General features: G+C 50.8%; 1 protein-coding gene and 1 pseudogene across 2 annotated transcripts in view; one reads left to right on the top strand and one right to left on the bottom strand.

Annotated features, from left to right (window-relative positions):
- The window catches only part of CTNNBIP1 (catenin beta interacting protein 1), a 67,502-nt gene that overhangs the window by 37,271 nt on the left and 11,686 nt on the right, over window positions 1-18,545 (bottom strand). The window contains exon 1 of one of the 2 annotated variants that reach the window (XM_023215300.2): window positions 9,033-9,224. The exons of the other annotated variant lie outside the window; for it this stretch is intronic. The gene's annotated coding sequence lies outside the window, so the exon portion shown is untranslated. Of the gene's footprint in view, window positions 1-9,032; window positions 9,225-18,545 lie in introns of those variants that run through there. 2 annotated transcript variants of the gene reach the window in all.
- The window catches only part of LOC116418933, a 30,488-nt pseudogene continuing 24,342 nt past the window's right edge, over window positions 12,400-18,545 (top strand).

Genomic DNA, 18,545 nt, shown 5'->3' with positions numbered 1-18,545 from the left:
AGAATGGCGTGGACCCGGGAGGCGGAGCTTGCAGTGAGCTGAGATCCGGCCACTGCACTCCAGCCCGGGCAACAGAGCAAGACTCTGTCTCAAAAAAAAAAAAAAAAAAGAAAAGAAAGGAAAGAAAGAAAAGCCCACTGTGGCCAAGGCATGGAGAAGAGGCTAGGGTGGAGCAGCGGGGAGCAGGAGGTGAGCGGGAGCAACCAGGCAGGGGCTTGGCTGGGGAGAGAAGGGCCAGGAGGAGTGTAAGAGTGCTGTGGTTGTGGCTGTGGCTGTGGTTGTGGCTGTGCCTGTGGGGAGAGGCCCAGGGTGAGGCCCCGAAGGACAGGTTGGACAGCTGGGACTGAGATGCCCCGGAGGCACAAAAGCAGAGGAATGGCAAAAGTCCACGTGCCCTCGGGATCAAGTCAGCACTACGGTGAACATCTGCGGCAGGTTCGGGGGCCAGAATCGAAACACGGTGACAAGCTAGTTCCAGGAAACATCAGGGGCACTTCTGGGGGCTACTTGGCCTGGAGTGAGAATGGGGAGCCTCAGGAAGAAAACACGTGTGAGGCAGCCTCAGGGCAGGGGGCACCTTCTGTGGGCACACAGAGCCAGAGCGGTCAGGAACAACAGGTACCTGGGTGGCAGCAGCGAGACAGCACAGGAGGGTAGGTCAGGGACCAGGGGAAGCCTCTCTCTGGCAGGAAGTCCAACCTGCCAAGCAGGGGGCATCGGGCCCTGGTCAGGAGATGACTTGGGCAGAGTGGTCTCCCAAGAAGACCGGAGTCTGGGAGGATTCCTGTGAACCCTGTGTGAGGTATGTGGGAGGGCAGGTGGGGCGCCACAGTCAGGACCGCACGAGCCCAGGTGCAGGGCAGAGAGGGAGGAGGAACAGTGAGAGCTGCTCCCGAGAGGCAGGAACCAGTGGGTTTTCTAAGAAGGAGGCAGAGCAGGGCAGGGGAGAGGTCCACCTGCCCCACCCCATGGGCCCCACAGGCTCCTGTCCCCATCACAGCCCTCACTAAGCATGGGACTGCCCCCCAGGCACATGCTCCAACAGCACAGGAGCTGCTTCAGTAGCTGTAATAACCCCTTGCCAGCCTGATCCAGCACCTGGTGTGTGGCATGGCAGGCCCGCAAGGACAGCAGGGAGGATGAGCGGCTTCTGCCCTTCTTCCTCTGCCTAGAGACCCCTTCCCTCCCCCCTCATGGTCCTCCTGGAACTTAGTACTCACCCAGTGCTGTCACCGTTGTCAAGTCCCTGCAAGGGGGAAAGGAAGGGCAGAATCTTGCCTGTCCTTGCCTGGGTGCCCTGGCCCCCACTTGCTCTGCCTGAGAGCTGTGGTCAGCTTCAGGTGAGTCTTAACCTCGGCTTTGCCTCCTCCAGGTGGGTCGGCTGACTTAATGGTGCAGGGGGAGCTCAGGGGAGGTCACCACCAGAAAAGTCAAGGAGGAAGAAGGTGGGGAGAGGGGAGTCTGAGGATGCTGCGGGCGGGCGGGAGGGAATCCATGGGGAAGGAGGAGGAGGGCAGGGAGCAGAGGAAGGGGACAGGGAGGCAGAGGCACAGAAAAGGCTCCTGTGGGAAGGGGGAAGGCACCTGAGCCAGCAGATTGCCTGTGGTTGGGCCTGTAGGCACAGCAGCAGTACAAGGGACCCAACAGCTGCTGGGCAGTGAGCAGGGGCGATGGGACTGGGCCAGAGGCGAGGACCAGCTAAGCTCAGTTAACTGGATGCCCTCTCCTGGGAATGGCTCCCGGCACACTCCCCAGCCCACAGCAGGGAGGGAGAGATCAGCCAGCAGCCAGCCAGGCTTTCTCCAGGGGCCATGGCAGCCCTTGGGGCAGAGCACCACTGTAGGCCGCACAGCTCAAGGGAGGAGGGAAGACAGCCAGGCCTTAATCCCTGAGGGTTGCCCAGTCCCAGGCCTCCCACCAGAAATCAGGATCTGAAAGGAAGACTCAGGCTGCCCAGAGCCACCCAGACCCACAGGCAAAGCTTTTATCTAACACGTCAAGTCCAGGACAAGGTGTGGGAGCCAAGGGGGCCTGGTCACTGGTCCAGAGTCAGCTGCCCAAGGAACCCTGAGGAAGAGGAAGGTGCCGTCGTGGGAGGATGAGGAGCATTTTCTATGAACTGGAATATATCAGAGAAAAACCAGCCCCAAATGCCTATGTACATCCTAGAGAGGGGGAGGGCAGACAATAAAACACGAGTGACGGGGAAATCCTCAGCACACAGGAAAAAGACAGGGGCTGGGGCCAACCCGTGGGGCAGTGGAACAGGAGTGTGGGGGTGAGCGACAGGCCCTTCCTGAGCAGACAGGAAGACAGTGAGGGAGGGAGTCTGGGAGCAGAGCTGGACTGAGGCCCTGTGGTGGGGGCACAGGGGCAGCTGGAGGCCGGCACTGGGGTGGTGCTGCAGGGGAACAGGCCCAAGCAGTGGAGGGGACAGGGCCTGTGTTACAAGGGTAGCTGGGAGCTGGGAGCAGAAGAATGGCTGGTCTGACTCAGGGTCCAGCAGGATGACCTGAATGGAGATAGGCCCAGGGCCAGAGCAGAGGCTGTGGCAGGAATCCAGGCAGATCTGCTGGTGTCTCAGGTGAGGGAGCAGCAGCAGAGGGTGAGGGTTCAAGGTGGCCAGCTGGGGACTTGTGGCACAGGCAGACAAGAGGATCACCAGGGAGCACACTGTGGGGTGTGGGGGCAATGGTGGCGGCTCCCGGGTGTTCAGGCTAAGTGGCTGAAGGTTGACATTCCTATCAACCGAGCTGGGGAGAAGGAGGTGGAACAATTTTGGGGGACAATCATGAGCTGAATTTTAGACTTTGAGAGGTTTTTCCGTCTCTGAGCCTTGGTTTCCTTTTCTGTAGAAAGGGGGTGATAACAGCACCTACCTCAAGGGCAGGTTTGCAAAATGAGATAACATACAAAGAAAGCACTTGAAGCCTGGGCACATAGTGAGACTCTGTCTCTACCAAAAATACAAAAGCTAGCTAGATGTGGTGGCGTGCACTTGCAGTCAGTTATTCCGGAGGCTGAGGTGGGAGGATCACTTGAGCCTGGGAGGTCGAGGCTACAGTGAGCAGTGATCGTGCCACTGAACTCCAGCCTAGGTAACAGAGCAAGACCCTGGCTCTTAAAAAAAAAAAAAAAAGCAAAAAAGAGGCCAGGTGCAATGGCTCACGCCTGTAATCCCAGCACTTTGGGAGGCCGAGGTGGGTGGATCACCTGAGATTGGGAGTTCGAGACCAGCCTGACCAATATGGACAAACCCTGTCTCTACTAAAAATACAAAATTAGCCCGGCATGGTAGTGCATTCCTGTAATCCCAGCTACTTGGGAGGCTGAGGCAGGAGAATCGCTTGAATCCGGGAGGCAGAGGTTGTGGTGAGCCAAGACTGCACCATTGTACTCCAGCTTGGGCAACAAGAGTGAAACTCCATCTCGGAGAGAAAAAAAAAAAAAAGCCACTTGGCTCAGTGCCTGGTATACAGCAAGCGCTCAATAAATTCTAGTTACCATACTAATAAGATGAGAAGATGATACAGACCATGTAAGTAAATGCTTTTTGTTGCAGGATGGCGATGGGAGTAAAAATAAACAGTAAGAATTCAAAGGCTTTTTTTTTTTTTTTTAAGATGGAGTCTCGCTCTGTTGCCCAGGCTGGAGTACAGTGTGGCACAATCTCGGCTCACTGCAAGCTCCGCCTCCCGGGTCCACGCCATTCTCCTGCCTCAGCCTCCCGAGTAGCTGGGACTACTGGTGCCCACAACCACGCCCAGCTAATTTTTTGTATTTTTTAGTAGAGACAGGGTTTCAAGGTGTTAGGATGGTCTCCATCTCCTGACCTCGTGATCTGCCTGCCTCGATCTCCCAAAGTGCTGGGATTACAGGCGTGAGTCACCGCACCTGGCCACAAAGGCTTTTAATACCCTCAGCTTCTTGTCTCTTCTCTCCCAGCTGCCCGTCAGTCCCCAGCTGGCTCAGAGGAATGATAAGGGATGGAGAGCCAGGAGGGGACCTTGCTTCCACTGTCCGAGGGCTGCCCCGAATCACTGCGGGGGGGGGGGGGGGACGACACTTCTCAGCAGGGTGCCGCTGACATTTCAGACTGGGTGCATTTTTGCTGGAGGGCTGTCTGCACATAGTAGAAGCTGAGAGGCATTCCTGGCCTCCACCCACTAGATGCCAGTAGCAGCCCCCTCCAGTTGTGACAATCAAATATTTCTTCTGACGTTGCCGTGTGTCCCATGGGGGACAAAATCACCAGGTTGAGAGCACTGCTTTAAAGAAGTAACTGACACGTACTCTGGCTTACTCTGTGCCTTGCACCATTTGCAACTCTCAGGTAAGTGACTCATTCAGTCTTTGCCACACATGTCCCTACAGGGCTTTACACATGAGCATGCCACGGTGCACAGCGGTGACATCACTCACCTGTCATCGCCCAGCTAGTCCATATCAGATCAGGATGGAACCCAGATTGTCCAAGGCCTCAACCACTCTGCCCTGTTGCTCTCCAGTATACAAGTACACGGGTAAAAAGTCACACTGAGCCAGCGACGGGGACAGGAGGCAGAGGTCTGCCACGAAGCTCCTGCTAGAGTCCCACACAAGGTAGCACCTCAGGTCCTCTAGCGACATCAAAAAAGGGAGTGCCAGAGGGAATTTCCACATGCTCCACTCTCAGCAATTAAACTGCAACAACCTCCCAGACTCTCAGGCCTCAGGAGCAACCGCCTTAATTAATAAATTCCACATCACAGCCTCCTCCATCCAGAGCCACGCTCAGTATTCCCGAACTGTACTCCACCAGCAGAGCTAGGGCAAAACAGGCCTCCTAGTGAGGTATGGCATTTGCAGGCCACAGCCCCATTCTTAGGGGATAAGCCTGGGGTGGGGAATGTGTCTTGAGGTCACCAACCCCAATTCAAACCTGATGCAAAGCTCCTTCCTGCTCCCTGAAGCCAGGTGATACTACCGAAGAACAATAATTACTGTTGTCACCACAGCATTTTCTAAGCCCAGGCACAGAGTGGCAGAGTCAGTCAGCCCTCACAAGCCTGCAAGGTAGGAATTATTCCCATTTTATGGATGACACAACTGAGGCTCAGAGAAGTAACCTGCCTGAGGCCATGGAGTAATAAGTGGTAAGCCTGGATCCAAAGCCGTGCTTTCCCTCTCTCCTAACTGCCCCTTCTGGCTCAGGAGTTGACAGACCCATGATCCATTTTAACTGAAATTAAAAGAAAAATCCAGGCCAGGCGCGGTGGCTCAAGCCTGTAATCCCAGCACTTTGGGAGGCCGAGACAGGCAGATCACGAGGTCAGGAGATCGAGACCATCCTGGCTAACACAGTGAAACCCCATCTCTACTAAAAAATACAAAAAAAACCTAGCCAGGCGAGGTGGCGGGCGCCTGTAGTCCCAGCTACTCCGGAGGCTGAGCCAGGAGAATGGCGTAAACCCGGGAGGCAGAGCTTGCAGTGAGCTGAGATCTGGCCACTGCACTCCAGCCCGGACCACAGAGCCAGACTGTCTCAAAAAAAAAAAAGAAAAAGAAAAGAAAAAAAAAAAGAAAAATCCAGGCCGGGCCCAGTGGTTCACGCCTGTAATCCCAGCACTTTGGGAGGCGGAGGCGGGCATATCAGGAGGTCAAGAGAGGGCCAACACAGTAAAACCCTGTCTCTACTAAAATTACAAAAATTATCTGGGGATGGTGGCGCATGCCTGTAGTCCCAGCTACTCGAGAGGCTCGGCGGGAGAACTGCTTGAACCCAGGAGGCAGAGGCTGCAGTGAGCTGAGATCTCGCCACTGCACTCCAACCAGGCGATAGAGTACGACTCCGTCTCAAGAAAAAAAAAGAAAAAGAAAAAGAAAAATCCACCTTACAGGAAAAAGAAAAACAGCTAGAGTCCAACCCATTGCCAATCAGAGATCAATTAGAAAATAAGATAAAGCTTACAATGATTATATACCAATACAAATTAATTAATTAATTTTTTTTGAGACAGAGTCTCACATTGTCACCCAGGCTGGAGTGCAGTCATGTGATCTCGGCTCACTGCAACCTGTCTCCCGGGTTCAAGTGATTCTCCTGCCTCAGCCTCCCAATAGCTGGGATTACAGGCACCTGCCACCATACCCAGCTAATTTTTATATTCTTAGTAAAGACAGGGTTTCATCATGTTGGCTAGGCTGGTCTTGGAATCCTGACCTCAAGTGATCCACCTGCCTCGGCCTCCCAAAGTGCTGGGATTACAGGCATGAGCCACCATGCCCGGCTAATTAATTTTAAAAAGAAAATATGGCCTGGGCGCAGTGGCTCATGCCTGTAATCCCAACGCGTTCGGAGGCTGAGGTGGGAGTATCGCTTGAGCCCAGGAGGAGTTTCAGACCAGCCTGGGCAATATGGTGAGACCTCATCTCTATACAATTAAAAAAAAAAAAAAACCGTTGTGCATGGTGTGGTGAGTCTGCAGTCCCAGCTACTGAGGTGAGAGAAGTGCTTGAGCCCAGGAGGTTGAGGCTGCAGTGAGCCAAGATCATGCCACTGTACTCCGACCTGGATGAAAGTGTAAGCAAGACCCTGTCTCTTAAAAAATAAAAAACTGGCCGGGCACGGTGGCTCACGCCTGTAATCCCAGCACCTTGGGAGGCCAAGGCGGGCAGATCACCTGAGGTCAGGAGTTCGAGACCAGCCTAACAAACATGGTGAAACACCGTCTCTACTAAAAACACAAAATTAGGCCGGGCGCGGTGGCTCAAGCCTGTAATCCCAGCACTTTGGGAGGCCGAGACGGGCGGATCACGAGGTCAGGAGATCGAGACCATCCTGGCTAACATGGTGAAACCCCGTCTCTACTAAAAATACAAAAACTAGCCGGGCGAGGTGGCGGGCGCCTGTAGTCCCAGCTACTCCGGAGGCTGAGGCAGGAGAATGGCATAAACCCGGGAGGCAGAGCTTGCAGTGAGCTGAGATCCGGCCACTGCACTCCAGTCCGGGTGACAGAGCGAGACTCTGCCTCAAAAAAAAAATAAAAATAAAAAAATAAATAAAAAATAAAAACACAAAATTAGCCAGGCGTGGTGGCACATGCTTGTGATCCCAGGTACTCGGGAGGCTGAGGCAAGAGAATCGCTTGAACCCGGGAGGCGGAGGTTGTGGTGAGCCAAGATCGCGCTATTGCACTCCAGCCTGGGTAACAAGAGCAAAACTCCATCTCATTAAAAAAAAAAAGTGGAGGCCCAGGCACAGTGGCTCACGCCTGTAATCCCAGCACTTTGGGAGGCCGGGGCCTGCGGCCAAAAAAAAAAAAAAAATTAGCTGGGTGTGAGGCTGGGGCAGGAGAATCGCTTGAGCCCAGGAGGCAGAGATTGCAGTGAGCCAAAATCGCACTACTACACTCCAGCCTGGGTGACAGAACAAGACTCCGTCTCAAAAAAAAAAAGAAAAAAGAAAGAAATGGTAATGTTAAGGCGAGGGGGAGAGGCCTTGCGTCTGTATCACATCCCAGACCTCCCCATATTAGCCACAGCCAGCCCTCCTCCAGTGGGGGCAGCCATGAAGCCCAAATGCAGGAGGGCCCTTTCCTTTCTGGCTACAGGTCTGCTGCCGTGGAAGTGATTCTGGAATTCTCAACAGTTTCCCCTCTGCACACTCCGAGCTCAGAGTAGCCCGCCTGTACCCTTCACACCGTGCCATGCGTGCTGTTCCAGATCCAGAGCCCTCTGATGAAGGCCCTTTGGGAAGGTTCTGGGAGCATTTAAATCAAATCTACCTGACCTGATTCAATACAGCCTTGCAATGGCCAGAATGCAACGCTGCATCCAGCTGAGCCGCCTACCTACCACAGGAAAGGTACTGACACGGCAACCAGGCTGGGAGGGAGGCACCTGAAAGCACTGGGGCATCCTCCTTTCTGTGAAGGGGCTCCTGTTGAGAGCAAGCTCTGCAGACCACCAGCAGGCAAGCTACACACACCAAAGTGCTCCAGCACAGGCACAGACCTGCCTGGAGACGGCTTCCCCAGGACCTGCACGCTGGACAGGAAGCAAAAAGAAAGGGCTCCTTCTGTCCCTCGCACGCACAGAGGCAGGCGGTCAGATCCAAGCTTACCCTCATATTCCCTCTACAGCCATGATTCTCAATGGGGGCGATTCTACCCCACGGCAGAAATGTGGCAATATCTGGAGACATTTTTGATTGTCACGACTAGTAGGATCCTGCTGGATAGAGGCCAGGATCAGTTCCCACTACCAATAATTATCCAGTCCCACGTCCGGAGAGCTGAGGGTAAGAAGCCCTGCTAGGCAGCCGTCTCGGAGCTGCCGATTGCACCAGGTTCCCTCCACATCTCCGGGCCTCTCCATCTGCTATGCTTTCCACTCAGAACTTCCTTCCCTCCCTGATTGCTGAGACCAAGCCTCACGGACTGTTCTCTGCTCTGCAACACCTGCTCTGGGCTGCCTCGAGGCCTGTGTCTGCACATCCACCTGCTTTTCCTCCTCCAGCATCACCGCCCCAGCACTGCACCTCGATATCTGAGAAATGTTCACCACCAGACTGGAAGCTCTCTGAGGAAGACCGGCAGTGGTTTTAAGGCCTTTATAGGCCCCAGGGAACCTTATTCTCAGAAAAATACTAAAACTAACCCACATCTCTTATTAAATGTAATCCTCACATAACTCACAAGAATAGAGGGAGTGACATATTTTTTTCCCACATCGCCAATATTTTGTGGACCCTGGAAAAACTTGTAAGGCTCTGTGCTGAAGAATCGGGACAGGTGAGACACCACTGCTAGCCACAACTGGGGCTCTTCAAGTGCTGAAGTGAATGGGAACCATGAAGGACGTGCCCCCAGCCTTTGAATGTCCTCACTTCAGATAATCCTAACACACCAAGGAGTTGGAGGAACCTGCATGTTCCTATAACTGGATTGGCATAAGGCATCTGTTTACATCTTCTGGTTTAAAACATTTATCCTTGTGATTCTGGCCCAGATCTCGCTGTCTTCTCTAGTCCTGAACTGAGTGAAACCTACCTTTTTACAGAGAGGCAAGAGTACCTGGCAGGCTCGCTCTGACAGCCTCTTGTAATTCAGCTGAAAACAATGCAAACAGGAAGGCAAGTGGAGCCTGAGGAAGTTTTCTTGGCTGCCCCAGAACACTCAGGATCCTGGGCTATGTCCTCAGGCTCTATAGTTCTAACCAAGGTGACGTGCTGGTGGAGGTTTTCTCTCTGCACAGTGGGGGAACAAGGACAGAAGGAAAGAAAAGCATATTTCAGCTTAATTTTAAAAGAGATTCTTTTTTCTTCCCAGAGAACAGCTGGAGCCCTGGAACCTGGCCAAGTCAGAGCCTGAGACCTGAAGTCAGGAACCAGCACGCCTACAAAGTCCAGCCACGGATCTTCCTTTAATTCAGTCTGACTCATGACCTCCAGCCTCTGGCAGGTTCCAGAGAGGTTACTAATGCAGAATCCAGAGCCTTTGTCTATTTATAAGCCGATAGAAGGGCTAGAATCCTAGCTCTTGAGTGGGGACAAGCGCCCCCTCACTCCTGGGTATGAGGTCTCCCAGGCCTGACTGACCTTCCCCAAGGGCTGTGCACCTGACAGGAAGCTTCCTGAGCAAAGGCATCAAAAGATCCTCTGTGTAAACTGGAAGTAGAGGAACCCTTTTTCTCTCCTGGGACACCAGAGAGGTCCCCAGCAAGCTGATGAAGTCCCTAAAGGGCAAATTAATTTGCAATTCTGTCAGTCTTCTTAGAGACTTAGAGGAGAGGGAAAGGGACCACTTCCAGACCTAGTAATTCCAGGGATGGAGCCTGGCCCAGAGGTTCTGGAGAGCATGGGTCACCTCCAGAGAGCACAATCAGATTGGAAATTTCGACCTATGGAAGCTCCCTCAACCCCACTGTCAAAAGCTATGCCAGCTCAGCCAGGTGTGGTGGCTCACATCTGTAATCCCAACACTCTGGGAGGCCAAGGAGGGCAGATCACAAGGTCAGGAGATTGAGACCATCTTGGCTAACACGGTGAAACTCCATCTCTACTAAAAATTCAAAAAAAAAAAATTAGCGGGGCGTGCTGGCAGGCGCCTGTAGTCCCAGCTACTCGGGAGGCTGAGGCAGGAGAATGGCGTGAACCCAGGAGGCAGAGCTTGCAGTGAGCCGAGATTGTGCCACTGTACTCCAGCCTGGGAGACAGAGCGAGACTCCATCTAAAAAAAAAAAAAAAGCTATGCCAGCTCTTTGCATGGTCACAGCTTAAAATTTTAATTACATTGGGACATTTGATTTGATACAGTGCTATTTTTGGCAGGGGGGCGGGCACTCACGTTTCGCCACAAGGTACATAAGGTCCCTTCACTCTGAACCACACTGACATGTTCATGCCACCCCATTCCCACAAGGACAAGCCTCATCCTCAGAGACAGGTCTGGGCATGGCCCGGCCCTCCCAGTGCCCGAGGGTCACCCAGACCTTCTCAACAGTCACCTCTCTCTCCAGCTCTTCTCCCCTTACCCCATTCCCTCCATAGCTTTCCCTCATTAAAGCCTCTATAATTGGTTCAAATAAACAAGCTTCCTGAACTGAGTTCACTGCATCCCCTCAGAATCCCAGGGCTGGGAAACCCTCCAGCTTCCTGTGGTGAGGATTAGGTCATTAAATCAATCGGGTGGCTCGTAGGACTGTGCCCCCAGAAGCAGCCCCCTCCTCATCACCCGGCTCTGGGGATGGCCATCCTCGGGACCTGGCTGAGAGACCCCAGATGCAGCCTCCTGGGGGAAACTCCTCCCAATCAAACTCTTAGGAAAATAAGTTTTGCTGGGCACAGTGGCAAACGCCTGTAATCTCAGCACTTTGGGAGACTGAGGTAGGAGAATTGCTTGAGTCCTGGACTTCAAAACCAGCCTGGGCAATATAGCAAGACCCCATCTCTTTAAATTTTTTTTTTTTTTTTTTTGGAGATGGGGTCTCGCTCTTTCCCTCTGTCACCCAGGCTGGAGTGCAGTGGCACAATCTCGGCTCACTGCAACCTCTGCCTTCCGGGCTCAAGCAATTCTTCTGCCTCAGCCTCCCGAGTAGTTGGGACTACAGGCGCATGCCACCATGCCCGGCTAATTTTATTTTGTAATTTTAGTAGAGACAGGGTTTTGCCATGTTGGCCAGGCTGGTCTCAAACTGCTGACCTCATGTGATCTGCCCGCCTCAGCCTCCCAAAGTGCTGGGATTGTAGACGTGAGCCACTATGCCTATCCTCTACAAAAAATATTTAAAAGATTAGCTGGGTGCAGGCCAGGCGTGGTGGCTCACACCTGTAATCCCAGCACTTTGGGAGGCTGAGGCGGGCAGATCATGAGGTCAGGAGATCCAGACCATCCTGGCTAACACAATTAAACCCCATCTCTACCAAAAATACAAAAAATTAGCCGGGCGTGGTGGCAGGTGCCTGTGGTCCCAGATACCCGGGAGGCTGAGGCAGGAGAATGGTGTGAACCCGGGAGGCGGAGCTTGCAGTGAGCCGAGATTGCGCCACTGCACTCTAGCCTGGGGGACAGAGTGAGACTCTGTCTCAAAAAAAAAAAAAAAAAAAAAGATTAGCTCGGTGCAGTGGTGTGCACCTGTAGGCCCAGTTACTTGGGAGGCTGAGGTGGGAGAATCCCATGAGCCCAGGAGTCTGAGGTTACAGTGAGCTGTCTCCAAAAAAAAAAAAAAAGAAAAGAAAAGAAAAGAAGTTTTAAGGCCACTGCCTCTTTCCAACAGGCTGTCAGCATAAAGGTATGTGTTAATTTGCATAAAGATATAGGTGTATCTGTTTACTTCGCAAATACATCCATCTGTGCTACAGAGGCCATGGTTCCTGGCTCCATGCATCACATGAGCCACACTGCCTGCTTGTTCGGGTGATTGCTTCTGCTCTACTAAGCAGGAGGTGACCTTCCCGATCCTTCCCCCTCCAGCTACCTCGGAACAAAACATAATCCAAGGAAGGAGGACACCTCCCCCTAAGAGGCTGTTGAGGACTCAGTTTCCTTCCTCTCTAAATGTTTAACAAGCTAATAAGCAAAATCAACAATGCTTTAAACAAAGACCCCTTCAGAATCTCCCGTGTGCTTATCCCATTAACTTACTGGGGGAAATGGTGTCAGGACAAAAACTCCCGATGGGTCACAAGGCCTTGTCCAGTCTGAAGGCAAGGATAGTGGCAGCTGGAGCCGAAGGGAAGGAAGATCAGAAAAGAGCACTTGCCCCAGGAGAGGGGAAAATACAGCACCTGATACAATAGGAATCCACCCACAAACCCTGGAGGGTTTCGTTCAAGGTTAAAGCCACCACAGACAAGCTCAGGAGAGTGGCCACAGGGATGGCCAGTGTAAAGTCTCCAAGAAACTGTCCCCAGTCACAATGGGTGCAGGCATGAACACCCAGATCTGGGCACACCCTGGCAAACTAGCTCAGGAGATGAACCACCATCACCCATTTGTAATGAAGGACATCCCCTTTCCCAAAGCCACGAAACTGTTAGTCACCAAACCACAGAAAGGAAGCAGAAGCTTCTGGCAAAACTGGTCTGTTAAGAGCTCCCCTGGCAAAAAGACTCCAGTTTTTCCAGGCCAACGACTCACCCAAGACTGTCACATTTTACAAAATGAAACCCAGCAGTCTTTACAAGCCCATATCCAAAGAATGTAAGCAGGACCTGCCTTCCAGCAAAAACTCTCCGTTGAGAGGAAAAAGCTTATCTCAAGGGTCACTGGAAGAGGGTTAATTACATGACACATTAGCTTGATGATTAAGATGATTTCTGAGGATTAAGCCATTGTTTAAGTCCCAGAGAACAAAACTTCCTTGCAAATTTCCTTAAAGCACATAATGCAATGTTAAAAAACAAAAACAAAACCAAAAAAGGCATCAATGCACAGGACAAAGCATGCTAGGTCTTACTTGCTTCTAGAAAAGTCATTGACGTCTGCCAGAAAGATACTAATCACAAAAACTTCAAAATCCAAAAAAAGAATAACTCACCCAAAAAAAAACTTCCTAAGAGAGAGGGAAACTGACTATTGTACATGCTGTAAAAGGACAAAGAAACCAGAAATCCAGGACAATAACCCAGGAGGGCCAGGGCAACTAAAGGACCTGCAATCAAAATCAATTCCAGATGGAACAAAGTTGGGTTTTTTTTTTTTCCCTCCTCACCTTTTTCTTTTGAAAAATTCCAAAGCCACGGAAGAGCTAAAAGAATAGTACAAGAACATCCACATACCTTGCACCTGGAGTCCCACTGTTCACATTTTGCTATATATGTCCTATGCCTCTGTGCTGTGGGTATGTGTCAATGTACAAACACACTGCTTTTCCTGAACCATCTCAAAGTCAACTGCAGAGATCATGATACCTGGCTAATGCCTCAGCACAGATCTCCTGAGGCCATTCTCCTACATAACCACAATACCATTATCATCCCAAGGAATTTTTGTTTGGTTGGTTTTGTTTTTTGAAACAGTGTCTCGCTCTGTGGCACAGGGTGGAGTGCAGTGGCACGATCGCAGCTCACTGCAGCCTTAACATCCAGGGCTCAAGTGATCCTCCCCTCTCAGCCTCCTGAGTAGCTGGGATTACAGGTGTACACAACCACACCTGGCTATTTCTTTTTTCTTTTCTTTTCTTTTGAGACAGGGTCTCACCCTGTCATCCAGGCTGGAGTATAGTGGCACAATCTCAGCTCACTGCAACTTCCACCTCCCAGGCTTAAGCGATCCTCCCACCTCAGCCTCCCAAGTAGCTAGGCCTACAGGCATGCACCACCATGCCCAGCTAATTTTTATACTTTTTGTAGAAATGGGGTTTCACCATGTTGCCCAGGCTAGTTTTGCTTTCCGTTTGTTTGAAACAGAGTCTTACTCTGTCACCCAAGCTGGAGTGCAGCAGCCCAATCTCAGCTCACTGCAATCTCTCCCTCTCGGGTTCAAGAGATTTTCCTGGCCGGGCGCGGTGGCTCAAGCCTGTAATCCCAGCACTTTGGGAGGCCGAGACGGGCGGATCACGAGGTCAGGAGATCGAGACCATCCTGGCTAATACGGTGAAACCCCGTCTCTACTAAAAAATACAAAAAAACTAGCCGGGCGAGGTGGCGGGCGCCTGTAGTCCCAGCTACTCGGGAGGCTGAGGCAGAAGAATGGCGTGAACCCGGGGGGCGGAGCTTGCAGTGAGCTGAGATCCGGCCACTGCACTCCAGCCTGGGCGACAGAGCGAGACTCCGTTTCAAAAAAAAAAAAAAAGAGATTTTCCTGCCTCAGCCTCCTGACTAGCTAGGATCACAGGTGTACACCACCATGCCTAGCTCCGCCTCCCAGGTTCACCCCATTCTCCTGCCTCAGCATCCGGAGTAGCTGGGACTACAGGCGCCCGCCACCATGCCTGGCTTTTTTGGTATTTTCAGTAGAGACAGGGTTTCACAGGGTTAGCCAGGATGGTCTCGATCTCCTGACCTCGTGATACGCCCACCTTGGCCTCCCAAAGTACTGGGATTACAGGCGTGAGCCATGACGCAGGACCTGTTTTGTTTTTGAGACAGAGTCTTACTCTGTCACCCAGGCTGGAGTGTAGTGGCACAACTGCAGCTCACTGCAACCTCCGCCTCCTGGGTTCCAGCAATTCTCCCGCCTCAGCCTCCCAAGTAGCTGGGATTACAGGCACCCACCACCATGCCCAGCTAATTTTTGTATTTCAGTAGAGATGGGGTTGTGCCATGTTGGGCAGGCTGGTTTTGAACTCCTGACCTCAAGTGATCTGCCCACCTCAGTCTCCCAAAGTGCTGGGATTACAGGTGTGCAGGTGTGAGCCACCACGCCCAGCCTAGTTTTGTTCTTTTCTTTCGTTTTTTTTTTTTTTTTTTTTTTTTTGAGACACCCAGCCTAGTTTTGTTTTGTTTTCTTTTTCTTTTTTTTTGAGATGGAGTCTCACTCTGTCACCAGGCTACAGTGCAGTGGCATGGTCTCGGCTCACTGCAACCTCCGCCTCCCGGGTTCAAGCAATTCCACTGCCTTAGTCTCTCGAGTAGCTGGGACTACAGGTGTGCGCCAGCATGCCCAGCTAATTTTTTGTATTTTTAGTAGAGACAGGATTTCACCATGTTGGCCAGGCTAGTCTTGAACTCCTGACCTCATGATCCGCCCGCCCTGGCCTCCCAAAGTGCTGGGATTACAGGCGTGAGCCACTACACCTGGCCTTGTTTTCTTTTTTAAGAGATGGGTCTTGCTACATTGCCCAGGCTGGTCTTGAACTCCTGGCCTCAAGCAATCCTCCTGCCTCTGCCTCCAAAAGTGCTGGGATTACAGGTGTGAGCCACCACGCCCAGCCTTCCCAAGGAATTTAATATTGACCTAGTAGTATCTTTGATATTCACCCCGTATCCAAATTTCCCCAATCCCCCCTCCCCATCAATTTGGCCTTTACTTGTGTTTAATCCAGGACTGGATCAAGGATCTCAGTTGCATTTGGTTCCCACGCTCTTCAACCTACTTAATCTAGAATGGTTTAGCAGCTTTTCTATCGTGGTATTAACATTTTTTATAGAGTCCAGGACCCTTGCCTTTAGGATGTTCCACAATCTGGATTTGGCCAATTGTTCCTTAAACACTTTCACAAGAAATTATGTAGCTGATGTATCAGTGTTCCATTAGAAGTGCATAATGCCAGTTTGCTCCAATTCTGGTGATGCTGGTTTTGATACCTTGGATTTGGATCAAAGTTTTAAATGTATGAAACATGGAGTGAATGTATTAGAGGAAAACACAGGCAAAGAAAACAGTGGGAGAAGAAAATATGAAATGAAACCTAGAAGTCAGCCGGGTGCAGTGGCTCATGCCTGTAATCCCAGCACTTTGAGATGCCAACGTGGGTAGATCACCTGAGGTCAGGAGTTCGAGAGCAGCCTGGCCAACATGGTGAAACCCCATCTCTACTAAAAATATAAAAATTAGGCTGGCCACGGTGGCTCACGCCTGTAATCCCGGGACTTTGGGAGGTCGAGGCAGGCAGATCCCAAGGTCAGGAGTTCAAGACCAGCCTGACTAACATGGTGAAACCCAGTCTCTACTAAAAAATACAAAAATTGTACGGGTGCGGCAGCTCACGCCTTTGATCCCAGCACTTTGGGAGAACGACGCGGGCAGATCACAAGGTCAGGAGTTCGAGACCAGCCTGGCCAAAATGGTGAAACCTCGTTTCTACTAAAAATACAAAAGTTAGCCGGGCGTGGTGGCACGTTCCTGTAGTCCCAGCTACTCAGGGGGCTGAGGCAGAAGAATCACTGGAACCAGGGAGGCCGAGGTTGCAGTGAGCTGAGATCGTGCCACTACACTCCAGCCTGGGTGACAGAGCGAGACTCTGTTTCAAACAAAAAAAATACGAAAATTGGCCTGGCGCGGTGGCTCACGCCTATAATCCCAGCACTTTGGGAAGCCAAGGTGGACGGATCACAAGGTCAGGAGATCAAGACCATCCTGGCTAACACAGTGAAACCCCGTCTCTACTAAAAATACAAAAAAAAAAAAAAAAAAAAAGCCGGGCATGGTGGCTGGCGCCTGTAGTCCCAGCTTCTCGGGAGGCTGAGGCAGGAGAATGGCGAGAACCTGGGAGGCGGAGCTTGCAGTGAGCCAAGATCAAGCCACTGCACTCTAGCCTGGACAACAGTGTGAGACTCCGTCTCAAAAAAAAAAAAAAACTATGAAAATTAGCTGGGCGCAGTGACGCGCTACTCTGGAGGCTGAGGCAGGAGAATCGCTTGCAACCGGAAGGCAGAGGTTGCAGTGAGCTGAGATCATGCCACTGCACTCCAGTCTGGGCAACAGAGTGAGACTCTGTCTCAGAAATAAGTAAATAAATAAATAAATAAATAAATTTTTTAAAAAACCTAGAAGTCATATTTAAAAATCTGATTATATAAAAATCAAAAACTCTGCATGAAAAAAATATATAATTAAAAGAACGGTGGGCCAGGCACAGTGGCTCATGCCTGTAATCCCAGCACTTTGGGAGGCCAAGGTAGGCGTATCACGAGGTCAGGAGATCGAGACCATCCTGGCCAACATGGTAAAACCCCATCTCTACTAAAAATACAAAAATTATCTGGGTGTGGTGGCACATGCCTATAATCCCAGCTACTCAGGAGGCTGAGGGAGAAGAATCTGTGGAATCCGGGATTTGGAGGTTGCAGTGAGTTGAGATCGTGCCACTACACTCCAGCCTGGCAACAGAGTGAGACTCTGTCTCAAAAAAGTTAAAAAAAAAAAAAAAAAGAAAGAAAAGAAAAGAACGGTAACAAATTGGCAAAAATATATATAACACATATCACAGCCACAGGACAAACTTCCTTAATATATTTTTAAAAACCTGTAAATCAATAAGAAAAAGACTGTAAACTTAAAAAAGAAATGGGGAAACAATATACAGTTGTCCCTTAGTATCCATGGGGGACAGGCTCCAGGACCCCTACGCAGAAACCAAAATCCACAGATGCTCTAGTCCCTTATATCAAGTGACACAGTATTTGTACGTAACCTATGCACATCCTGCCATATACTTTAAATCATCTCCAGATTATTCATAGTACCTGATAAAACATAAATACTATGTAAATAGCACTATATTGGTTTTTTATTTGTATTATTTGTTATTGTATTGTTATATTTTGGTTTTTCCCTGAATTTTTTTTAATTTAATTTAATTTCTTTTTTTTTTTTTTTTTTTTTTTTTTTTGAGACGGAGTCTCGCTCTGTCGCCCAGGCTGGAGTGCAGTGGCCAGATCTCAGCTCACTGCAAGCTCCACCTCCCGGGTTTAGCCATTCTCCTGCCTCAGCCTCCCAAGTAGCTGGGACTACAGGCGCCCGCCACCTCGCCCGGCTAATTTTTTTTATTTTTTACTAGAGACGGGGTTTCACCGGGTTAGCCAGGATGGTCTCGATCTCCTGACCTTGTGATCCGCCCGTCTCGGCCTCCCAAAGTGCTAGGATTACAGGCTTGAGCCACCACACCCGGCTTCATTTTATTTTTTATTATTTAAAAAAATGTTTTTACTTCCATAGGCTTTGGTGTTTGGTTACATGAGTAAGTTCTTTAGTGGTGATTCGTGAGAATTTTTCCTGAATATTTTTGTAGTTGGTTTAATCCGTAGACGTGGAACCTGAGGATATGGAAGGCTGATAAGAGATGGTTCATAAGCGGCCTTAAAAATATAAAATGAATCTGGGAACAGTGGCTCACACCTGTAATCCCAGCACTTTGGGAGGCCGAGGTGTGCAGATCACCTGAGGTCAGGAGTTCAAGACCAGCCTGGCCAACATGGTGAAACCCTATCCCTACTAAAAATACAAAAATTAACCATACGTGGTGGGGTGCACCTGTAATCCCAGCTACCCAGGAGGCTGAGGCAGGAGAACCACTGGAACCTGGGAGGCAGAGGCTGCAGTGAAATGCGATGGTGCCAATGCACTCCAGCCTGGGCGACAGAATAAGACTCTGTCTCAAAAAAAAAAAAAAAAAAAAAA

Source organism: Piliocolobus tephrosceles, chromosome 1 (genome assembly GCF_002776525.5).
Source record: "Piliocolobus tephrosceles isolate RC106 chromosome 1, ASM277652v3, whole genome shotgun sequence".
Classification (NCBI taxonomy): domain Eukaryota; kingdom Metazoa; phylum Chordata; class Mammalia; order Primates; family Cercopithecidae; genus Piliocolobus; species Piliocolobus tephrosceles.
Note: the sequence above shows the minus strand (reverse complement) of the source record. Positions and strands in the feature narration are given on the sequence as shown.